Consider the following 24369-nt stretch of genomic DNA (forward strand, 5'->3'; position numbering starts at 1 on the left):
TTGCCCATTTTTCTCCCTCGAGGTATAGAAGAAACGTTACAGTTATGGAGACTGCCTCCGCCTACCGTATCGGGACCCGGGGCCGAATTCACAAAGCTTTTCGTCCTTACGTACATGCCGTTTTGCCCTGGCCGGTCGCCCTTGCTTGAATCAGTTTCATTTTGATCAGTTTTTTTTTTTTCGAACAGTTCTTGCGTAATTTTTTACACCTTTTGTTACAAACAGTCTTTCTGCGTGGGTGCTCATTTTTTAATACGGAAACAGGGCCGAGATAATGTAAAGATTCCATTCCAATGCTATTCCTATTCGCGCATCGTCAGTGGTTCGCAAGTGACGCGCCGTCCCTGTTATCACCGGGAAAGGCCGGCCTTGAACGGTGAATGATAGTGAAAGGAAAAGAATCAAGCCAAAGGGGGATCTTTACATCATACCGGTCCATATTTGCGCACTCGTTACCAGTTGGGCTAGGCAATACTTTTCGCGCCTTTTGTTCTGCAACAGAGTCACACGGCTCACCGTTTTGGAACGACGCTTTCTCTGCCTCTTCTCCGAGATTTGGCGTTCGTCGTCGTTGCCTTGTCGTATATATTTGTGGATATATATGGGCAACTTGGCCCACCGGGGGTTAACTCATTGCTACCTGCTGTCTGGTCTAGCAGGCAACTTGGATAACTGAGTATGTGCCTGAACACAACTTCGGCACTGGGTACTTACCACTCTTCAATGAACATCTTTGACGCCGACATGTAGCACTAATGCCACTCGGTCTGTGTTGCTCGTCAATGAACCTATTTGATAGCAACTTGGATCACCCGCCATGGTGGCGTAGTGGATTTGGCGTTGCACTGCTAAGTCCAAGGGCGCAGTAACAAATGCCGGCCGCGTCTGCCGCATTTAGATGGAGGCAAAATGCAATAACGGCCGTGTACCGTGCATCGGGCGCACGTGCAAGAGCCCCAGGTGGTCAAAGTTAATTCAGAGCCCCGACACTACGGCGTGCCTCATAATCGTATAAGTCGACGCCTCTACAACGAAATGACCTGTATAACGAAAGACTGGTTATGTCCCGGTTTAATTCGTATCTTGCATATGTCGTAAACAGCTCTACAACGAAGACCTCTACAAAGAATCTGCCTGTAGAACGAAGAAAGTTAGGCGTCCCTGACCACAGAGTTGTTGCTTTATAACTAACGCCACGTGGCAGTGCCGCCAATGCCTTTCGCAGATGTCACCTGGGTGCGCTCATGCGCTAGCGCTAATGGCAGCACAAGCGACGCACTTGAGAGTGTTCCGATGTCCTGCTGCTGTGCTCCATGAATGGCTCAACTCACACGCTGCTCGTTGTAGCGCAACAGCGGGTGCGATGGCTGACGAATACGTCACATTTGATGACGACCGCCGAAGCCAGCTATAGGGCGAAGACAACAGTGATGAAGGTCGCGTGCAAACGAACTAAAGATTCCGACGGCAAGGGAGACGTTAGCGGCATTCGACAATCTGCAGCTTTACTTTACGTAGACCCTGTGTTTCGCTGCGGAGCGCACCGTGAATCCGGTGCAATAAGGTTAACTGCAGTCACACATTCTGTAAAGCCAATTGTGCACAAATAATCGGCGACTTATTTCAGTAAGTTTCGTTCAAATTCAAGTTAAATAAAGATTTTTATTTTGTTGAACGAACATGCTCTGCTCTAGAGTGAGCGCTACGTTGCGCGACCTTTACAATGAAGTGACCTGTATAACGAAAAATTTTGGAGGTCGGAGCACTTCGTTGTACAGGCGTTTGACTACTTGCTTTGGCACGTAAAGCCCCATAATTTTTTTATAAACTTGGGCTACTGGGTATGTGCCCCATGGTATGTGCCACTCCACAATGACCAAATGATTCTTTAAATTTCTATGATGCTCGACAGAATCAAGCCCGTGCCTTTCGCGGACATTACGCCGGCGCCGGAAGATGGCGCAGAGTGTGCATTAAGAAGCAGGAGAGAAGGGCTCGGCTGCATACACGTTTCGACGTTGGCAGTATGGTCAGTCACCAGATTGCTTCAATGCTGATCGCATTAACGTGGACATTCATGGTGAGGTGATTTCTAAGGTTCTTTTTAATTAGTTTGTAGATTATCGTAATGAGCATTCTTAGGGCACTTCACACACTTTTCGGGGGATACCTTTCTATGTCTCTAACCCTTTTCCCGCCTACCTAGATCCCTGGGTAGTGCATGGTCGGATGGGTAACGCATCGGGCTGATCTGCTAAGGGAACAAGGTTCAAAACCAACCGTCAAAACAACTTGGCTGCCTGAGTATGTGGCAATGTGTACATATGTGCCGTTCTTCAACGAACCTCTTTCACGCCGACTTGGAGCACTGGGTACGTGCGACGCGGTCTGTGCTGGTCTTCAATGAACCTCTTTGAAGACAACTTTGGTCCCTCGGTATGTACCAGTAGGTGTGTACCACCTTTTTAATGCACGTCTTTCGACGCCAGCTTCGGTAAGTAGGCGTGTGTCACTGAGGATGTGCCACTCTACAATGACAAAAGAAAAATTCGCCGACGACTACGATACTCCCTAATGCGAAATTTGTGCGCAGCTTGTGCGTGTTTTCGTTTCGCGATATATTGAGGCGAAGAATTTGAGAGAGACATGTAGGAAAGTCGGCAATCATCGAAAATCTGATCTGCGGGTCAAGCCCGTCGGCTTTTATACATGACTCGTCGAAGGTTCCAGTGTAATCGTTAGTGCCGCGAAGCTTCCAGAAAGTACTACGCAATTCCCATCACGCATACAACCAGATTACAAAACAATCGCAAACCAGGACAATCGAAACAAGCGCGAACGGGACTAAATCACGCAAACCAAACAAGCGCGAGCGAGAGTTGACGCGAGCAGACGATAGTACGAAACGAGAGGTCCGGCTGAGATCAGATCCGAGTCCGCATCGAGCGGGCGGGCGATGCAGCACAACGATAAGTGCAAAGCGACCATCTTGTTCACATTTATTTATTTATTTATTTTATTTTTCAGACTGAGATGCTACCTCAGACCGCAGGAGCGAGAGCCAATGTAAAAGTAGAGATGCGTGCGCGCACACACACACACGCACACACAGACCGCCTGCACATAATAAGCTTTCTATATACCTTACTCTGAGCAAACAGACCCGAGATCCCTGCCCTCTCCCTGACGCGTTCGTGGAGAGGCTTTTAGATGGGCGCCTGGGTCTCTACCCCGAGGATGCACCAGCCACCGTTTGCACCCTCCACAATACCCGCTTTAAGTAGACTCCCAACTGTCCCTCTGCCCCGAAAGACGGTCACTACGGGCCGAATGCCGAGACAATTTCGATGCCCGCAATACTTGCACTTTCCACATCTGCTGTCACTGACAGAATAGAGCCGCACACGCCTCGATACGGGGATTTGCTGTCCGTCTCTGCGCCACCGTCCTTCAATGCGTTCGTGTCACGCGGATGACAAGTTTACAGGCTGCAACGGCGAGGGTCGCCTGACCCGCGCGTTGTTCGCGCTCGGACGGGCAGAAGTCGTCCCCCCGCGCGCCCGCTGTCTGATCACGCCGAGGATCGGCCGTGCGTTGTCGCCAGGGGGAGCCCTTGGCGGCCGCGGAAAAGAAGAAAAGCCGGGAGGAGATTGATACGACCGGATCTCTTACAGCCATATAGCTAGCGGTACAAGGTAGACATTGAAGGAAAATAAAAAAAAGGATTTAAGAATATGTATACAAAAATGCTATAGATAAACTAACATGCATAGCGTACCTGATTAAATCAAGCAGGCTAGGTGGCTATTTGTTACCGCCCCGTTTCAAAGGGGACACCACTAAATCATCATCATCATCATAATCATGCGCATCGATCGACGTTTACGCGCACGGGATGATGTCCCTCAAGAGCGCCGCCCATTACGACACTGCCGCTAACAAAATAGAACGGTGCGTCCAATTGACTTCCTACTCTGTTTTTCTTCGTTTTATTTCTTTCTTTCCTATCTGTTCAATCCCTCCGCAGCAGAACTTATTATGGGAAAAAGTACACTTTCGGAGTCGCAACCTGACCCTCAGTCACTCTCCACCTCTCGCGTCAATTTCTGAAGTGTTTCTCTCGCACATGCGCGCGCGAGTGTGCTTCAGCCGTGAGCTTCGTCCAGCATTTATCTCTCCTCTCGGACTGCTCTTTCTCTCTCTTTGTTTCCTGTTGCGCATTTTGACTCTTCCTTCCCGCTGGCAGCGAAATTGCGGGCACATATAACGTCGAGTGCCATTGCAGCGTTTTAGGAATCGCACAGTGGTCGTCAGTGGCGTGTACAACTACAGCTATGCGCAGGTTTTCCTGTGCTCCAATGAAAAATAAAAATAAAATAGATGCGGGGAAAAAAAAAGAAAGACATTATAGGGGTACCGGAGCGGACAAGAAGCGATCGAAATCGAATGCGGGAGAATCGCGCACAAACGGGGGAAGAGACTCGGAGAGAATTGGGAAACGGTCATTCCGTACGACAGCCTCGGTTGCGTCAGAACAAAAGCGAGCAAGACAGCGCGAAACGCATGCTGCTCACGAACGATGACAGAGAGTAAACAGAGGCTCTTGGCTCGTGGCCGTCGAGCCATTACGGCAAGACGCTACATAAGACGTTCTTCGAGAGATTCTTATATCGGACACAAAAGTGGATCCCGACGAGTCTTTGTGATCGGTAATGTCGCACACTGGCGCAGGGTTTGATGGTGATGCAATGAACCTACAGTAATTAAGCATGCAGTGACCAATTCTATAGCTATAAACGATGAGTGTGTTAACTAGTGGATCGCTGTTAGCCTACTACTGAGGTGCGCGCTGCCGCACTTGAACGCTTTTCCTTTTTTCTCGTCTTCCTGTTCCGTTATTCGCTTCGAGACCCATCTCAACCTCTGCACAGAAAAAAAAGAGAAAAGACAATCACAACTTTTGTTCCCAACTGTTTTCGACCGACTGACTGGCATGAACGCTTGCACGAGTGGCTGGCAGTCGTACTCACACCCTGCCGGCTTTGCGAACACGGAGAGAACCGCCCGGGATCCCACTAAGGGCGTCGGAGGAGCAGCAAAGCTGAGCGCAGCGCAGCTCTCGTACCGCCACTCTTTGCAACGTTACCGTGCGCCATGTCCCTTTCGGCTCCGCCACATCCGATTACGCAAGCACAGTAGCCGCGTGCAGCGCTTGTGGAACGCGAAAGGGTCGCACCAGCAGAGCCCCGACGGATGTTCGAGCTGAGCGAGCCCAGTGGCCCGTGTCGACATTGCATGCGCCCCGCACGCGCCAGTGCCTGACCCAGCCCCTCAGCTACCCAGGGTGCAACGCGCTCGAAGCGTACAGGCCCTGCCAGCGCCGCGAGTGAGGCACCGGGCTCCCGCACAATGGGCCCGGGCCCAGTCAGACGACGAGGCGCCCCCGTTTCGAGTACCCCCCCCCCCACACACACACACTTTCCTTCCTCCGGGGCGCCAGAGCGGAACGCGCCGCCGACGCCGAAAGAATGAGGCGAGCCATCGGCAGGCGGCGCGCTCATCGCGCCCCACCTAAGTCCCGCCCCTTTATTCCAGCCTGCTCGACCTTTGTTGAGGCATGCAACCGGCGATGAGTCGTCACGTTACGTCACACGATTCCAACAGCGGTCCACACGACGGCGCGAACGACCTTGGCTGACACCACGTCAATTTTGCCCGATACTGCATTCTCAAAAAAGGCCGCTTATGTCGCGCCTTCGCACAGAAAGGGGAGAGAGAGCGCGTTCTGCCCGACATTACCCTTTTAAATATTGCTGGGCTCCACCTTGTTTCGGCGATATCGGGTATACGGCTGCAGCGAGGAATCCGGCCCAGCACGCCAGTCAACCTGGCCGGTTATGGTGAGTGACAGCTCTGACCCGACGAATAATTTTTGTTTGTACATCTCCCGCGGTAACTGCTGGGCCACTGACGAGAAAGATGAAGAACGACGGCTCATTAATCGAATGGCGCATACCAGCCACATACCGCTGTGGTATCTTTCCACTCACTTATGGCCACGAATAGAAACCGGATTTCAGGTATTGCCAGAATGCGCCCCTGTAAGTGCCAAGCATAATCCCTTACGATAACATTTCTTGGCATTGAAAGCTAAAAATATATTCATAAACTAAAAACTAAAAATAACTTCATTCGTGCGATGCTAAATTCGTTCGAAGAAGCTTCGAAGACGCTAGAATAGTGCTCCTGGAAAATATGCAAAGAATACGCAGCTTGCTGGCAGTTATCACTCAAGCACAGTTGCTGAATAAATGGCAAATGAATCTAACGCCACCGAAAGTATTGTGCTTCTGTAAAGCACCGTGAACCGCTTCCTCGTTCCCGCCTTTCTTCTGGCGTTCGCCAGTCCAAGCATTCAGCGCTATCGTGAATGATTATACTAAAACATTGCGACGGACATCTGTATTTCTATTTCTCTTTCTTTCTTTTCAATACAAAATACGCTACGCGTTCCAACGGCTCGGAGGCTATCCCGTTCCGCTGTTAACCACGAAGTCGCAGGTTCGATGCCGCATGGCGCATTTTTAAGGGCACGGAATGGGGAAAAGAATCCGGGTGCTGAAACCTGGTCAGTCCCTTTCTATGACGTTCCATATATAACCAATCATAACTTTGTAAATTTTAACCAATCGCTCTCATTCGTGTTGGTGAAACACACATTGGTGATGGGTTTGGTAAAGCTCCCTTTCAATCGTGATAGCGAACATAATGTCAAAGGCGGCTGCACGGCCAATGGCAAAACTTCTTACGAACTGAAAGCTTCGTGAATTCGTTTGCTCTTCGTCTCTCTTTCTTTCTTTTTCGGGGGGGAGGGGAAGGCACAATATCCCTCTCTTGACATACATTTTCGGTAGCGTTGTGAATACAAGCGCTTTTATTTATTCACTGGGAGCCAAGATAAGGTTGAATTAACAAAGTCCGGCCGGCACCGGGCACAGCCACCGATACGGTATCTAATACGGGCCCCTGGAAATCGCGAAATAATTTTACGTGCAACCAAAGCGTTGTGCATTCAGTCACAGATGTACAGCAGTCGCCTTTAGATACTTTACAAAGGCATACTATACGTTTATAGCTGCTGCAAAGGGGCGTTCCTAGCTAGCAGGGCGCGCATTTCTTTTTCTTCTTACTTTCAGCCCTTTCTTTATGCAATACTTCGCGCCTTTGTAACAGAGAAAAGGTCTAAGCGAGGACTCATAATGCTATACTCGGTAGTTGAATTTATCGTAAGAACAAGAAATAATGCGTGAAGTATCGCGCTATTGTGGTGTAGCGTGCACGCCTGGGTTGGTATTACGTGAACAGTCCTTTATCGTGGCAGCTGTGGGGTTCGCTGAATACCGCAACTATAGTCGAATGCTCGAAGAGATGACAAAGGAAGGCTTCCACATACAGATATAACGACAGTATTGAAGCGCCATTGCCCCAGTGAAGCATTTATTTGTATGCAGTCAGTAATTCTGTATGCATCCCTCCAGAGTATGCATATCAGAGCAGCACCGGACGACTGATCAATTTATGTTCCCGCCAATCGATTTAACCTTTAGTAGAGGCGACTTTGTTAGCCAGCTGAAGTCACGTGTGCAAATGAGGCATGTAAGCCCGCCATTTGAAGCGACCTGACCTCCATATATAAACATTTCCTTGCTATAGCCCGTCGTCGGCTCTCATGTCGAGCGTAGTCACACTTCGCTCGCAGACACTCTCACTGAGTGTAATGACGAAGTCTGCAAGCCTAATAAATTAGAATTAAAGAAAAACTAACAACTATGTGCATAATTTTGCGGCGAATGAAAGGATTTGCGATCACAAGTTGATCTCTCTTGTACATGGTGACATTTGTATACATATACTCTTGCTCATCAATCGCCGCTTATGCACACTGGTTACTCGGCCCTACACTGCTACCTTTAGCGCCAAATAACCTATATTTTGTAAGTTACAAACCTCTTGTTTTGATATTATAATTCTTTTTGAGAGCTTGAAAGTTTGGGATCATGTAACCTTTACGTGTTTCAACGCCTCTGCGGTGTCGAAACCTTTATATTTGATCCTATAAGCACAAAAGAGGGCAAGGAGGAAATCGGTGTTGTGGGAAGGATCAGCAAGGTGACATGCAGGGAGCACACGAGCGCGTCACTTGTGTCGCGGCGCATTTCGCAGTTACGCTGCGCACCACGAGTACGTTACATTCGAGTTGCGCCGAAGAAGTCTGATGCTTATGACACATGGGGATGTTTCGGACATTCTGCGCAGCTACTGCAATTAGCAGCGATGCGATTGCAGCTAGCGTAAGCTCGCATATTCAGAAGACAACGCGAAAACCCGCATAATGGACGACTACTGCGACCACAGTTCCAGCAGCCTCAACAGGATCTCTGAACCGGGTGAGTGAAGTTTTGTAATTGAAAAGCGGCTCACTTCTCTCAATGGCGGGCCCTTTAAATAAATCATACATCCATTATTACAAACAGACGTTCTCCAAAGATACGACACTTACACCACAGATCAGCAGAACAAGGACACCATATATTTTATATGTAGTTGCCGGCACATTGTGGTGCCAGCGGGAACAATCACGCCGACCAGTCCGCCCATTCTGCGCACGAAAGTCGCAGATATGTGTTAATTCCACATGCAAAGTGCCCCGAGCGGCCAGTTGCACGGCAATTTTGCGTGTATTCGCGGGCTTCTTTCACGCTCGGAAGAACACTTTCATGTAGCGCGTATTCAGCAACAGAAAGCTGTATCGGAAGTTTTTCATGTTGCGCTACGATATTTTTTTCCTTGACAATTTGCATCTAATTATAATATCTGTAAGGCTGATTAATTAATTAAAACTAGTTATGTAGTTAGGCGGAATGCAAAAGAATAATCTGAGTATCTCCAAGCGACGGCGAACAACATTACCCTGGTTCTGCCCAGCTACGTGGCATTTGCATATTTTTAAATCTTGGTGCATGATAGTTGGGACTCCCGGTGTGTGCCTGTGCCTGTGTGTGTGTGTGTGTGTGTGTGTGTGCCTGTGCCTGTGTGTGTGTGTGTGTGTGTGTGTGTGTGTGTGTGTGTGTGTGTGTGTGTGTGTGTGTGTGTGTGTGTGTGTGTGTGTGTGTGTGTGTGTGTGTGTGTGTGTGTGTGTGTGTGTGTGTGTGTGTGTGTGTGTGTGTGTGTGTGTGTGTGTGTGTGTGTGTGTGTGTGTGTGTGTGTGTGTGTGTGTGTGTGTGTGTGTGTGTGTGTGTGTGTGTGTGTGTGTGTGTGTGTGTGTGTGTGTGTGTGTGTGTGTGTGTGTGTGTGTGTGTGTGTGTGTGTGTGTGTGTGTGTGTGTGTGTGTGTGTGTGTGTGTGTGTGTGTGTGTGTGTGTGTGTGTGTGTGTGTGTGTGTGTGTGTGTGTGTGTGTGTGTGTGTGTGTGTGTGTGTGTGTGTGTGTGTGTGTGTGTGTGTGTGTGTGTGTGTGTGTGTGTGTGTGTGTGTGTGTGTGTGTGTGTGTGTGTGTGTGTGTGTGTGTGTGTGTGTGTGTGTGTGTGTGTGTGTGTGTGTGTGTGTGTGTGTGTGTGTGTGTGTGTGTGTGTGTGTGTGTGTGTGTGTGTGTGTGTGTGTGTGTGTGTGTGTGTGTGTGTGTGTGTGTGTGTGTGTGTGTGTGTGTGTGTGTGTGTGTGTGTGTGTGTGTGTGTGTGTGTGTGTGTGTGTGTGTGTGTGTGTGTGTGTGTGTGTGTGTGTGTACTAGAAGTTACAGAAAGTAAAGCGACGACGTTGCATTTGCTTTAGAAGTGCACAAGAAAACTAAAATACGCACATTTAATGAGGGTTCCGATATTAAGAATGTATATGTATAAAATTCGGCTCATTCTTTAACATCACCGCCAATGGCTTGAGTGTGCGTTACCCTGAGAGTGGTAAATCTCAAAAGCTTGCTTTCCTTGCAATTTGTGGTCATTTGCCATGACTGCGCCACCTTTCAATCATCGGTCAAGCCGTTTTGTCATTCAAGAGGGGCCGCAATAAAAAGCTTTTCTTCCATGAGAACCGTCTGTGATTGATTGCTGTCACGACCATCGCCAGCTGTTACGAACCGCTCTAGCGTATAGGAACCGTTCCGTCAATACAGGGCCCAAAATGGGATGCATTCTCTACAGGGCGATATAAAGCGATGCCGATTGCGCGAGGTTTTATCGCTAAAGTTATAACGGTGTGGATGGATATAATTTATGTCGATACAGAATAGTGTGGGCCCTCCTGAAACGAATTTAAAGGCCGGCGATGAACCGGGTTGAGGTACTACACAATGCACAGTGCTATATCAGAACGCGTAATTGTGCTGTATGCGTCGCGAACGCTCCCCACCTTTCCCCCGCGCAAACAAACAAACGCACACACACACACACACACACACAGAGAGAGAGAGAGAGAGAGAGAGACGCACAGTGCATGCAGCAGCGCCCGAGGCCACGCCGAAGGAAAGTGGACAAGGTTGCTGCGGTCAGGAGCCGCCCGCGTCGCGCCAACGGCATTAATGGAACGGTCACAGCCCGCTGCTGGCGCTCCGTAGAGGCCGAACGCACACACAAACAATTCCAGGGGCTTACGGCCACAAACCACGCTTTCCTTACAGGAGGAAAGAATACTGCGACACTTAGCTGCGCACGCAGCGCCGTGCTATGTACAAAGGACACGAAAAAAAACAAAGAAAATCAAAGTGAAGTGAATCCACAGAAGTACGCTGGAATAAACCGTTGGAATAAACCTGGCACCAAATTTTGGTCGGCCGCCTTCTTTAATATAAATACGTCCAACATCACGATTGGCTGGCATGGGCTCTAACGAACAGATCTAGCGAAATAACTTTCTTTTGGGTGTGTGTGTATGTGAATACGCGTGCCCTATACTCTGACCTGCTGCCCACGTATCGCGTTTCAGAAGGCAAGAAGAATGAGAACTGTTGGAAGAAGGAGAACGAGTTGCATGTGTCGGTGTTGCTGTTGCCATTTAGCTAAGCGACATAGGCCTACTAAACTGCAGGCTGTATGCCATAGCGTATGCCTTTCCCAAAACTCGCCCACATAAGTGCCATCCACAGTTCGCCAGCGGCACGGAGTTGGTCTCGTTATCGTTCCGTTCGCAATCATGCATGCATGACACGACGCCTGAACGGGCCCGTCCAGTGAGGACGCGCTCTTGCGTAAGAAAAGTTTCGCAAACACGGGCACTACACCGGTAAGAATACTGCGATGAGAGGGGAATTCGCAGGCCTGCACAAACAAGGGGCCTGGATACAAAAGGGTGCCGAATTCACAGCTAGTCTGCGTAGATGAGAGCAGGAAGAAAAGCCGAGTCTTTCCACTTCACCACAGGGAGATGGAACTTCCACAAACGAATACGATTCACACTAATTTCACTTCTCGAAAGTAGTCGCTCACTCACACCTGCGCATGTTCCCTCCATTAACAAACACCTCACGAAACAGTCTAAAAGCCTCACCGTCCATTGCATTTTGCCAGCTATATCGTGGCACTGCTTTCCCACGTTACGGGCGAAACTGTGTTTTGTTCGTAGGTTCTGTATTCCACTGGCCGGCTGCCTTCGACAATATAGTATGCCCATCATCCCGATTGGATATATATAATCTGCTCTTTCGGACAGTTCTAGCGTAAGACCTCTTCTTTAGGAACACGGGCAAAGTTCAGTAACCCTATAGCGCTATAAGCGAACACCCTTAGTAAAGGGCTGCAACTGCGGACGGTATAGGCACCAAAAGAACACAGACCGCCAACCCGCGTATACATAAAGGAGCGTAAACGCGGATTCACATCGCCGGACCTGGGAGGTATGGGAAGAGGTCCCAAAGGCAGGCCCTAACACTGACACGAGTAGCAACGGAAAGAACACCACAAACGCCGCACGTCTGTCTTTTCAGTAGCCCGAATCCCTGCCAACTGGCTCAACTTGCATTCTTTCTCAGGTCCCAAAGCTTCTCTAGACCGCGATAAGCGCATAACGTCACTCGCGCAAGGGATATAACTAACAAAAAATAATAACAACAACTAAAAAAATAATAACTGCCAGACTTTCCGCACTAAGGAACACAGGGCTGCTATCGCGGTCCACAACTGGTATATAGACGCCGCCTGGATGTCAGCACGAGCCGCGAGCGCCCTTCGTGATCTTTGCGCAATCGCTTAGCAGAGGCAGAAGCATTCGCTCGTTGCTTTTAATGGGTGAAGCGGCACGGCAAACGCTTCCGCGTGTTCTAAATGTTTGCGTAGGCCCCTATTTATTTAGGGCCAGACAGCAACGGCCAACGCTCTGGGTGTTCGCGACCAGGTCCGTATGCAGGCAAAACTGAGCCCGTATGGTTTCGCGCTCCAGCCCGTCACCCCGTGGAGCTCGGGGTGACGGTGGAGCGTCACGCTGTGCTCGCAAACTGAGAGCCGAGACTACGCGGGCGCGGCGTCTCTTGCCTAACCGAGTTAAACCGCATTTGATATCTGTAGAAAATCGTGTGGCGTCAGATCTGCGAGCCTCTGTATTAAGTGGCGCCACACTTATTGCGTCGGAACAAACGACAACCTCCAGAGCGTTTATGTACACACTCGGGTGCAGAGTAGTGTTTATAAAAAAGAAAAGAGAGAGAGAGAGCATACATGGCGTATATAGCACTAAAAATGGCGTTGCTGTGCGATGCATTTATCGCTGAGTGTTACTGTGCCGTTTTTTCTCTGTCATTATCACTTGCACTATTTTTACATGGCAACACGTGCAATTAGGTTGTGTAATCTTATCCACTGGCTGGATTTATTTGGTGACTAGCTCTCTCTTGCTTCACCCATGTACAGCATACCGGTTTTCTTTAATAATACCGCGCGAGCGTCGACCACACGGCGGACATCAATCCCGTATAACGGCGAGATGGGCGATAGTGCGCGCACGCGCGCTATGCACACTCCGATCTCACCGCTTCTTTTAAGGCGCTGACATATGCCGTGCGGTCGACGCTAGCGCGATATTATCAAAGATCCGGGAGGCCGTACATCTACCCTTCAGCATATTTTGCAATGACCACTTCCATATGTTCACGCGCTTTTCCTCTGATTCAACCTGATTGTGTTCCTTACATCCTCTGATGTGCGGTATTTCGTAATTTTTTTGACACGGCTAATTCAAACATGTTTATTTTGCTGCTTGAGTTAAAGCAGAATGTATTTCTGTACCTAACACTGCTTTGGCTCTCTACCATCTAGGCGCTGCCATACAAGCCATATGAGGCTTCGGCAGAACGGAACCATGTACATGTACAGTAGATTTTGAACAAAACATTAAGATAAACTTCACCTTGCTTGCCAATTACACTACACTTGACCATTGTCCAGCAGCACGTGCCCAGAACCAACAATGCCGAATCCGCAACATTGCATGACGGTATAGAATGGACCTTCCACTCCGTAAAAATCTATTCTTTGGCGCAGTTCGATTTACTATAAAGCTATCATCGACGGTGGCAGTGGGCAGAGGCGCTAGCCCTGAGGCTTACGGGTTAGTCACCCTCTATGGCCACTACCGGCAAGTCACCTTAACTAACCAACGCTAAAAAGGATGTAAGGCAAACTAAGAAAATTTCCGCACCTCAATACACTCTCTACACAATGTCGCCGGTTCAGCTGAAGACGGATACGCAACGTCGCGCAAGCGCTAGAAGTGGCAACCCATATTTTGAGTCATTTAAACTACACTGCAGGCCACCCCATCCACAGTTTATTGCTCACCGGTTGGTGGCCTCCCACAATAGCTGTTGGCTGCGCGCCACTGCAATCACCGGAAAGTATAGGGCATGCCCACTGCTTCGGAACGCGAATTGCTCTGGCAAGCCAACACGTCACGAATGTGTGACTAAAATTGGGTGACGAGCGGGGGGGGGGGGGGGGGGGGGGAGGATGAAAAACAACAAAAAAGACGAACATGGACGTGACGCCAGCACACGTTTCTACACTGAGAGCAACAAAAAAGTCGACGCAGCATGCTCAACGCATGACACATAGTACGCGCAGGCGGGCCAAAAAAAGCTCTCCACTTGCTTCTCTACAAAAAAATACGCGGCTGACGCAGAAAAAGAACTGAAAAAAAGAAAATGTGTGTGTGTGTGTGTGTGTGTGTGAGAGAGAGAGAGAGAGAGAGAGAGATCGAGAGAGAGAGCATTGGTTTCTTCACGGGCGACTATGCTTCCAGCGCCAATTCAAAACTTCCTGCGCGCGTGTTCTGTTCAAAAGGTTCGGTGCATGCTTCCGCAAGAACCAGAGGAAGAGGCCGGGAAAAGGCATTAAAAAATTGAGCGTTCGCACGCCTCCTTTGTACATATCGACTGAGCCGATATATATGAGCCGCAACCTTCTTCACCTCGCATGCAGCGTCACCAGTGAGAAGCGTCGTCGCTCTCGAGAAAAGAATCAATGTGTGCAAACACGCAGATTGACAAATAGCCCTCCGCGTCTATCGAGCAATCAGCCCCCGGAACGGCATTGCTTTTGCGGGGAAGCGAAAATTTTTCGCCATCGTGCGCGGAGGTTGCGCAACGCGTTTCGCGCGCCAGTATGCCCCACAGGCTTCTTACAATCGCTCAATGCACTGCAGTTGTATCAGTGTTTGTTCAGGCGTCTCCTCTTGCCCCATCCAAGGAGCTGAGCTGCTCGGCGACCGTTCCGCAGCGCCGTGAGGGATTTTCCCTCAAAGCGACGAACGGGTTCTCGACCGAACGAGTACGATCTTGTAAACAAACGACCGCAGTGAATACTCAATGGCACCGAAAAACTTCACCACCTGCCGCCGCAGAGTGCACCCGCTACGAAAAAAAGAAGGAAGAAGAAGAAGCGAAAAGGTATACCAGCAGCTAGAACCCCGAATGTCTATTATTGCTTGCTTGCCTGCAATGTCTGCAGACACTGCTTCAGACGACATTGCGCTTAAACACGCGAAAGCACATATGCGGATGAAACAAAGTTCAGGGTTTGTACTCGCCACACTTCTGTTAAGTACCGATGGCGATTGGCCATCAATCGCGGCGGTATCAGCTCGTTATCACGCTAATCACTATCATAATAGTGTGCGCTCAAAGGCAGGAAATTTGAAGAAATCCTCTTAATTTATTGGAGTTTCATGAATGCTGGCTCAGTAGTGTAAGCAATGAAAAACTAAGTAACGATTAAGCGATAAGTGCGAGAGAAATGCGTTAACATGACGCCGCACCTCTTTGAAGTCCCACATCCATGTTTCAAACCGCGTTTACCACATCGCAGAGTTTTGTCGAGGAGCTCACCCATCTCTACCTCTAACACGTGACCTGCTATACCTACACTTCACACACATACTTATTTCCACTTTGAACCTCCGAATGCTAACGGATTCAGTGCATTAAGCTCCTGTCAAGTTTGTCAAATGAATGGCCATTGCAATGTTCCGTCGCTTTTTTTTTTTTTACAAGAAATATGATCGGCTAAGAGTACTAAATTACGGAAAAATAAGTCGCGGCGAACTAACAGCATTGGACGGGCCTCCGGGAGTTCAACGTCCAGACCCTCACGCCCCCGAGATACAACTCCACGTGCATCAGCAACACATACCGACAGTCCCTAGCGTCCGTATCCTTGGCTTACGCCTCCAACAAAACGACAGAAACACGGAGATACTCAAGCAATTAGATAGGCGTGTACACCAAGCCACTCGCGTCAATGCACGCATTGCAAATCGACCTCGCAGCATGAAAGAAAACCTGATACACTTGGTAACCACCTACGCCCTGAGCAGGATCACCAATGTCGCCCCGTACCTTAGTCTCAAGTGCAACTGATACGCTCAAACTGAATGCCATGATCGAATACGCCTGCACGTGCCGCTAGCTGCCTCTTAACACGACCTTCCACGTTCAGTCCCTACAGAACAAGACATATCACCATGAATATATGGCCGCGCGGCACACGCCTACATTCCGCATGCATGCTTTCCAAATGCATGTCATAAATTTATAGCGACTTGGCTGTTATTCTCACGCGGAGCTTGCGTCGAGACGCGGCGCTCGTCACTGTCAATCGGCCGGTGCAAGGCGACGTTGCCCGCAGATATACGATACATGCGAGCCGCCATAGCGACTGAACATCTCCTCCCTCCGGAGAACCGCAAGGCAGCTGAGACACCGCTGCCTCCCACTTCACGCCGAACGTGGGTCAACCCGTCTAGACGGCTCAAGCTTTAACGAGGAGAGCACGTCCGTGAATGGGTTAGACGACGCTACGTCGACGCTGTTGTCTCAGTCAACAGGCACCTCTAGCGAATGTCGCCCAGGACGACTGATCATGCATTTTAGCTGCCGCCTTCTGCTTCTTGGCGTGAACGGCGCAGCGCATAAGCGGCCCATAGAAGGGCAGTTGCAACGTATACCTCCTCAAATGGTCAACGCTTGGCGTTTGCACGCCGTTCCAGTCATGCGTTACATTGCCCAAATACGGGTCCTCCATTTTCGCAGACTCCTGACAGCAGCCGCCGGTCCAACTTTGCGTGCATTCACTCAGCTGCCGCTAGGACAGAACGGGGGGCCCTATGCCGAGGCTCGGACGACTTCACCTTACCAGGCTGACGAGCCCCCTCAAAAGAGTCGCGTCAAACACCACAAAATCCGGCTACTGTTCCACTACTTCAAACCTCTGGAGCGCCGACGGATGGCGGCAAGGGCGAAGTGATCAAGCACATGGCAACGAATCAACAAACGTGTTTTCAATTTCTTGTTCGCCCGAATGCACACACAGGCAATCACATCTTCCAGAAAATAACACTTCCGCCGCAAAATTGCGCCCAGGTGTCCACGTGCGTGCTGGCAAGCCCTTTCGTGGTCGTCGCAACACCAAAAGCAAGAACGCACACCAGGGAGAGACGCGGCATGGCCGGAGACGGCAGCGCCAGCAACGCTCGCCAGACGGGCGCATAGCCCGTCGGCGAAGGTTGTTTACCCGGCCAGCCCAAAGTCATTGTCTCGAGGCATGCCGCCGCCGTCAGCGCAGCGCTCGGGGCGAGGTCGCCGGCTGGGAGTGGGTCGCGCTGCAAAACAAATCCAAGGCGACTGCCGGCGCGGGAAGAAGCCAGCCGACGGAGAGAAAATGGCTGCCCTCCCTTCTTCAGCCACTCTTCCGCGAACGGCCCGCGGCGGCATCCGCGGCGCACGCTATTTCCGTCCGCTTCGCACCGCTCAGACGCCCCGCCGGACGAGCCTACCGGTGCTCTAACCGCGGGAACTCTTTTCTCGCCGCCATTCGACCCCTTCTCTATAGTCCGCGGTCACCGCGAGTGAGAAGCAAGAGCGCCGACCCAGCCGATAAGGAGCGCACGCTAATGCGAACTGCAGTTCCGCGACGCCTCGTGTTGATGTCGGGGCAGTTTGACTCTCGCGTCCAATCGCAAATGCGCATCGTAGAGAGACAGAAAAAAATTATTATGTAGGGGTTAGGTGGTAGTTACTGCCAAGCTATGGGGTTTTCTCTGGGATGTTGGCGAATATTCCAAGTTTCGAATATGAATAGTTAGCGTGTGATATTCGATCCGTATTTGAAAATGAACTATTCGGTACTTTCGAATATCGAAACTAACCAAATATTTCGCAACAACCTACTGTTAAAAGTCGGTCTATTGTTCTCCATCTGGCGAAAGAAGCATCGCAAATTATCAGAATTAAAACATGGCCAAAAGTTTTCGAATCGGTGCAGAAACTAAACCGTCGACGCAGCACAATTGCTAGTGCAACGCGCGCGTAATGCGAAGGTTGTGGGTTCGGCTCCCACCAGCAGCAAGTTGTTTTGCCCTCCCCTTTCATTCCCCTTCCGCTTCCAATTTCTATACTTATATCGAAAACCCCAAATAATTTCCTCTGGCTTTCCTTTTCTTCATAATTTATTGGCTTCATACAGTTGCCCCTCGGTACACCTCGTCCATTACATGAGAACCTGTTATTTTGCTTCTCGCCCGCCCAATGGCGTCTCTTGCAGTCGAGTCATGCAGCAGTTTTATCTTTAACTCTACAGCCAGTGATATTTTCCTTGTGACGGCCCCCTTATTGCCTCTACTGCACACAAATATTTCAGCAACGTTTTCGTTTTCCACAACTTCTGATAATTTTTCAACAACTATTTATTTAGCGTTTTTGGTAGCTATAGTCGTATAGCAGCCTGTAATCCTTGGAAAGTTTGTTTGCAACCAGGGGCCCTATAACGTAAAACTATTCTAATCTGTTTTTATTCTATCTACAGACGTCAAATTTACGTAACCGCTGACTCAAGCATTGGGCGGTAACCCGCAGCGTTGTTTGAAAAGCCCAATCAAACGCACTCCTCGTTTTTATAGGAGCTCACTTTTTTTTCCTTTCAGAACGAATAGCATTGCTTACATAGAGCAGATTTTCTTATAGGCTGAAAAGAGGCGAGGAACACGCTCAAGTAGAGAGGGGTTCGATAGGGCGGAGACAGCAGAGTGAAAGTAGCTAACCGGATGAAGAGGGTGTACCGGCGTCTGCGATTGGTCCGCTTTCCCTTACTTAGCTTGAGGTGGCTGGTCGAAAATAGCGGCGGCGTGCAACGGGAGGTTAAAAATGCCGCTAAAACGGATCCTCAGCCAAGTATAGCTGGCAGAGCAATGTCGTATACGTGCCGAAAGGTCTGAAAAGTGTTATACTGCAACGTAATATCTTTTATTATACGCAAATAAATCCACGCTCCCCGGCCGCTCCGAGTAGCTAGTGCCGGAGCAATCGACGAGCAGCCACCTTCTATTTCTTTCACAAAGGGGCAGTCTCCGGCTAATTCAGGAAAAAACTCAGCTTTGTTCGACATATTAATGCGTCTTTAACACGTACACGTCATTTTGACGGCGTGAGTTGTCGCGGTTTTGTACGTCACGTGGCGGACAGGCGAAGTGGGCGCAGCCCGAGAACGTTTGGTCAATGACAGAGTATTGTGGCAAAAAAGGCGTCGAATCAGAAAAATTATTTGTCTTTCGTTCGGTCTAACCATGCATAGTCAGTGTGTGCACATCACATCAGATGGGGCGTTCTCGCGGTTTTCGTGACGTCGCGTGAGAAACAGGCGGATTTTTTTCACCAATCACGGAGGACTGACTGCAGAATTTTAATAGAAATGTCTGGAATAGCTTTACGTTATAGCGCTCCAGGCTCTAAAAATGACAAGTAGTTATTCGTGCAGTTTTATTTTTCATGAAAATTATAGTGATATTGTGTTTAAAACAGATCCTAACTGTTCGTGATTGTTGGCTGTATATTTTTCACTAGTCAGTATGCAAGCTTGTTACAAAATTATACCAAAACAAATATTCCTGCTGTAAGTATACGCGTGCGCATTTCACTATTCGTATTCGAAAAATACGAAAGGGCGAGGCGTCACCTTCGCATTTAGTCACAGAAGGGCGAAAGGGAAAATGGCGCGCAGATAAAAGAATCGAAATTGAAGAACTAAACGCTGGGGCAAGACATACGGCTGGACACTTCATGTCACCACGCCCATCGGCGTGCTCGACTTAACACGTTGCTGCCATGGTGCGGCCGCACTCACGAGGCGATTAGACATTCAATACGCTTGACACGACTAAAAACGTGTGACCAGTGCAGTGCTGCTCGAAGATGACGCGGACGCAGATTGAGAAACATGCGTGTTTTACTTTTGCAATAGTTCCACGGATATGACATCGGTTACACGCGATAATAGGTGCCCGTTCGCAGTGTTCACCCCAATCGTGACATTGGTTGACGCGTACTTTTGACAAACACCCCTATACTATTTTGCATTCGGTTTTACCCTTTATCGACAAATGTTAACTGTCTACGGGCTACGTGCAATAACTTTTTTTCTTTTCTGAGTTTAGGTGTTGAGCACGCGGTTTTTCTGACTAAATGTCTTCGGCCAACAGTGTATGACAGAAAGCAAGCGTCATTTGTTGGTTTAGATAAGGAATAAAGGACGAGAAAGTTTGCCACGCGACTCGCTTTCTTTTGAAAGCGCGGTCAGGGGAGACAGACCGACGCAAGATCTCCGGCTGCAGTGGTGTCATACACGTGATGCAAAGCAAATGAAATGTACACCTATGATTCACATATGACGAGGGCTGTCTGTACAAGTTGCAAACGACGCCATAGGTGGCTTGGGCCTGAGGTTTTTCCCTAATTGCTGAAAAAGCTTCCGCGACACACACACACACACACACACACACACACACACATATATATATATATATATATATATATATATATATATATATATATATATATATATATATATATATATATATATATATCACAAGCAGCCAACAAACAAGGACACCAAGGACAACACAGAGGAAATTACTTGCACTTGCTAATTGAAATAAACAAATCATAAATTAATGGAATTGAAAGTGGATATAAAAAACATCTTGCCGCAGGTGGGGAACGATCCCACGTCTTCGCATTACGCATGCGATGCTCTAACCAAATGAGCTACCGCGGCGCCGTTTTCCCGTCCACTTTCCGGGGTATTTATGTGTTGCTACTAGAACTAACCCTGGGAGTGTTCGTTTTAGACATTGAGAGTAAGCATAATTAACGAAAAGGAATATATATATTTTCGTTTATTATGCTTACTCTCAATGTGTTCCGCAGATTTCGACAAAAAAACAAATTTTATATATATATATATATATATATATATATATATATATATATATATATATATATATATATGTGTGTGTGTGTTTGTGTGTGTATGTTCATCGAAGGGTAGGGTTAATATCACTTAAAAGATGTTTACGCAATTTACAGCCATCGCGATTGCCAACGCGCAGTGCGCACTACGTTCGATGCCTTATGCAATATGGTGTTTGCCGGAGCCTTGTCTTCTCCAGGGCAACTCGCGAATCCACGTTGAACTTCGATTGCGGGTCGCCCGCTTGAGTGGCGCGATGCAGTTCAACCTTGGGATAGCGTAATGACTTACAAGTGCTCCGAGCTCAACGAAGGCTCTCTCGGACATGCTCTGCAAAGAGCCTTGGTCAGACTATAGGCTCTAGGTAACGCCGAGTATTTGTGCTCTTGTACGTTACGCGCCTGTGTTTACGTGCACAGACGTGCCGTTTGCCCGAGGCATATGACCAACCTTCTCCGGTGTTAATTAAAGATCACCTCTGTATGTCTCGAAGGCAGTATTTGTCGAAGAACATGGAAAATACGCCGTGACAAAAACTCAGAGGTCATCTATACTGCGCCAATTCCATTTCATAGGTAACTTAAATTGCCTGTTAACATCCCCCCCCCCCTTTTTTTTTCGTTTTGGACAAGGTTAAAAATTATCTCCGCAAGGTTCCCTGCATAATTATTTTCTTCGTGCCTTTTAACCACCTTGCGCTTATGCAGGCCACGCTGTGTACGTCTGCCCTAAATAGTTTTATGGAGTATTTACCTTGAAACTGAAAAAAATAAATAAAACAGCTCAGCACAGGTTTGTTCAGCCCGAACCTTCTCCAAAACCATATCTGGTTGCCTTTATAGTTTAGAGCCCAATGAAAATGAGAACTCACTGTTGTTCGCACGCGGTGAACGGTAAAAAAGTTCGAGCCAATGATATCCGTATTGCGACCTGCCGCAAGAGTACCCGCGGCTTTGCTTGCTTCGATGCTTCATTAACATGACGTAAGTGTGAACACCATTCTGCTCGCCAATTTTTTTTAAACACAACTCTGCAAAGCCGTAGCGCGGAGGAAATACAGTATGTCTTCCTAATGCTTTTTTTTCGCTGCAGCGCTTTTCTTCAATGACACACATGATTTTCACGACTGCCTGAAACACTGGGATGATTTCCTTTTCGCCCATTTGTTGGCCAAATGATTCGCTTGTATTTTGGCCGCTAAATCCCCGAACTAGGGAAAACATCCTACGTGGAACGCCACTGCTCACGCTTACCAATCAGAACGCTTCATATTTCAGATTGCAGAGCCGCGGTCACCACAACGATGCGCAGAATCTGACTTTGCCATTTCGAAAAGTGGGAGCGCAGCTGAATCCATGTTTACTCGCTGAACTGTTAGCAGCGATGTATGCTGAATGATGATAAACATTATTATCAATGCGATTCCTGCCTCTCACAGCAGTCAATCGACTTTCTACGAGACACAATTCTTAATGACTGCTTTCTGCACCGCGACATCTATGACAGCTTCCTGTCAACGCTTCTTTCTACAGCTCCGCTAAACCTAGATGAACCAGCATTGCAATCATTGTCATCTCCGGGCTATCGAAGTTGTGGTACCATACAAAGCGTATTCACGAATAAATTTCTAGCGCACAGCTGAAATCCTCGGCATTGTGTGTTAATTGTTTGTCGTACATAATAACTTTGTATCTATACTTATCCGTGACATTCCAGCTTCCTTTCAGGAGGACATTATTATTATTATTATTATTATTATTATTATTATTATTATTATTATTATTATTAAACGATTGATTCATTGACCTAACGTTCGACGTCTATGCATACTATAGCATGTCTACGTTTTTGCGTGTATACCTTCCCGCCACTCAGCTATATCTCATTACTACTGCTTACCCGTTAGCGTTTTCAAGTGAACTTTCTTTTGCGCTGCTTGAATTTATATCCGTCTTGTAACGCGTTCTTAGTCATACGCACGTAAAACAATCAGTACTATTATGTCTTTAAAAAATTTGCTTCCCCTCCTACGGTAATATATAAATACTTTATGAGCTCTCACGTCCCCCTCCCCCCGATGTAGCCCTGCCCATCCACTCGGGTGTTGTATTCCTTCCTCGGTCGAGAGTCTTTCACTCACTCTGTTTACGCAGCAACACGCATATGAAAAGGTACGCTAGAAAAGCAAAGTTATTTCGCCTTCGCTGCGCTTCCTGCTGAGAACCATATTTCGCGGCGTGTCCACGGCGGCGTGACAAAGATAGAGAGAGAGATGCAAATGAGAGGAAGGCAGGGAGGTTAACCAGACTTAAAACGTCCGGTTTGCTACCCTGCATATGGAGGTGACAAAGATAAACCTCCATAATGCTGAAGGAGCACAACGAATCTATGCAGACCCCGCTAAGGTATACGTCAGACCAAATCGAGTATTGGTGTATACACCGATGCAATGAGCAAAGTGTGAGAAGCGGTGCTGTTGGGCGCCGTCTCATGTAAGCTCTTTATTCTTCTGTTCAGCTCACTACAGTGCAAGGTGATCAAAAATTAATCGCTACTATGGAAATGTCTCGCAATCGTTCACACATGGGATGTTCCAGCTTTAAAGTTTGTAGAGCACGAAATAAAAATTCGGTAGGAAACGTGAAAGGTCACGGACTGAACCCCGTGTGTGGCCGGCGCCTGTACTTAGAAACACTTGTACGAATTGATTGGCGAAATGGGCCCAGGTCACCGAGAAGCTGCTCTCTCGTGCTCTCCAAAAAATATCGTTAAGGAAAAAAAAGAAAGAATAACCAATCGGCACAGAGGCAATCGGCGTCGTTTATCGCAAGGATAAATTGTAATAAAGTAGAGAATTAAGTCTTCGAAGACTATGCTCACACCGTACGCCTTAATTCTAAACCGCACCAGTCCGCAATGCGTGTCATCTGAACCGCAGATAAATATATGCACTATGTTATTCTACGTTCCGGACGGCGTTAAACACTATACCATGTAGTATGCAGCAGAACGTCAAGTTGTATCCCCGCCGAGACGGCGGCAACGCAAATTGCGGTCATGACGATAGTATTCCGGGCAGTGAGTGAACGGCGCCGTGCCGGGCAATGCAAACATGCCCGACGGGGGCTATGTAAAGTCTGCCGTCCCGATTTCTCAACACTAGACGGCGCCACAAGCTCCGCGGTGAGCACTGAACGGTCCCTCGTCTGGCGGCCTGCAGTGTCGTCACGCTAACGAGCGCCGCCTCCGTGATTACAGAGTCGTTGTCCTTGCTATAAAAAAGAAAGACAGAGAGAGAGAGAGATAATAATAATAATAGTAAATAAATAAGTAAATAAATAAAATAAAATCCATCACTCGAATGTCCGCCACGTCAAATTACGGCAGCCAGCGAAAGAACCGGCAGGTGCGAGTTCCTTCGTGGCAATTGAACTCGCGGAAACGAGCGCAGGCTCAGCTCAATACGAAAAACACAGACTGCAACAAAGGGCGTTTCGGAACCCGTGGCCTGCTCTGTCCCCGCGCTGAAGAACGGCCACCAGAGACAACAGAGCGAGCGCCGCTGCAGAACCGGGGAGAGAACGCAGGGTGTTTC

General features: G+C 48.4%; 1 protein-coding gene and 1 non-coding gene across 3 annotated transcripts in view; both read right to left on the reverse strand.

The window, feature by feature from the left end:
- Positions 1-24369, reverse strand: part of LOC126547453 (protein FAM13B) — a 149606-nt gene that overhangs the window by 116469 nt on the left and 8768 nt on the right. The window lies entirely within an intron of this gene.
- On the reverse strand, positions 20507-20579 carry TRNAT-CGU (transfer RNA threonine (anticodon CGU)). Its single transcript has one exon. It is a non-coding gene; the product is annotated as a tRNA-Thr (tRNA).

Source organism: Dermacentor andersoni, chromosome 1 (assembly GCF_023375885.2).
Source record: "Dermacentor andersoni chromosome 1, qqDerAnde1_hic_scaffold, whole genome shotgun sequence".
NCBI classification, from domain to species: domain Eukaryota; kingdom Metazoa; phylum Arthropoda; class Arachnida; order Ixodida; family Ixodidae; genus Dermacentor; species Dermacentor andersoni.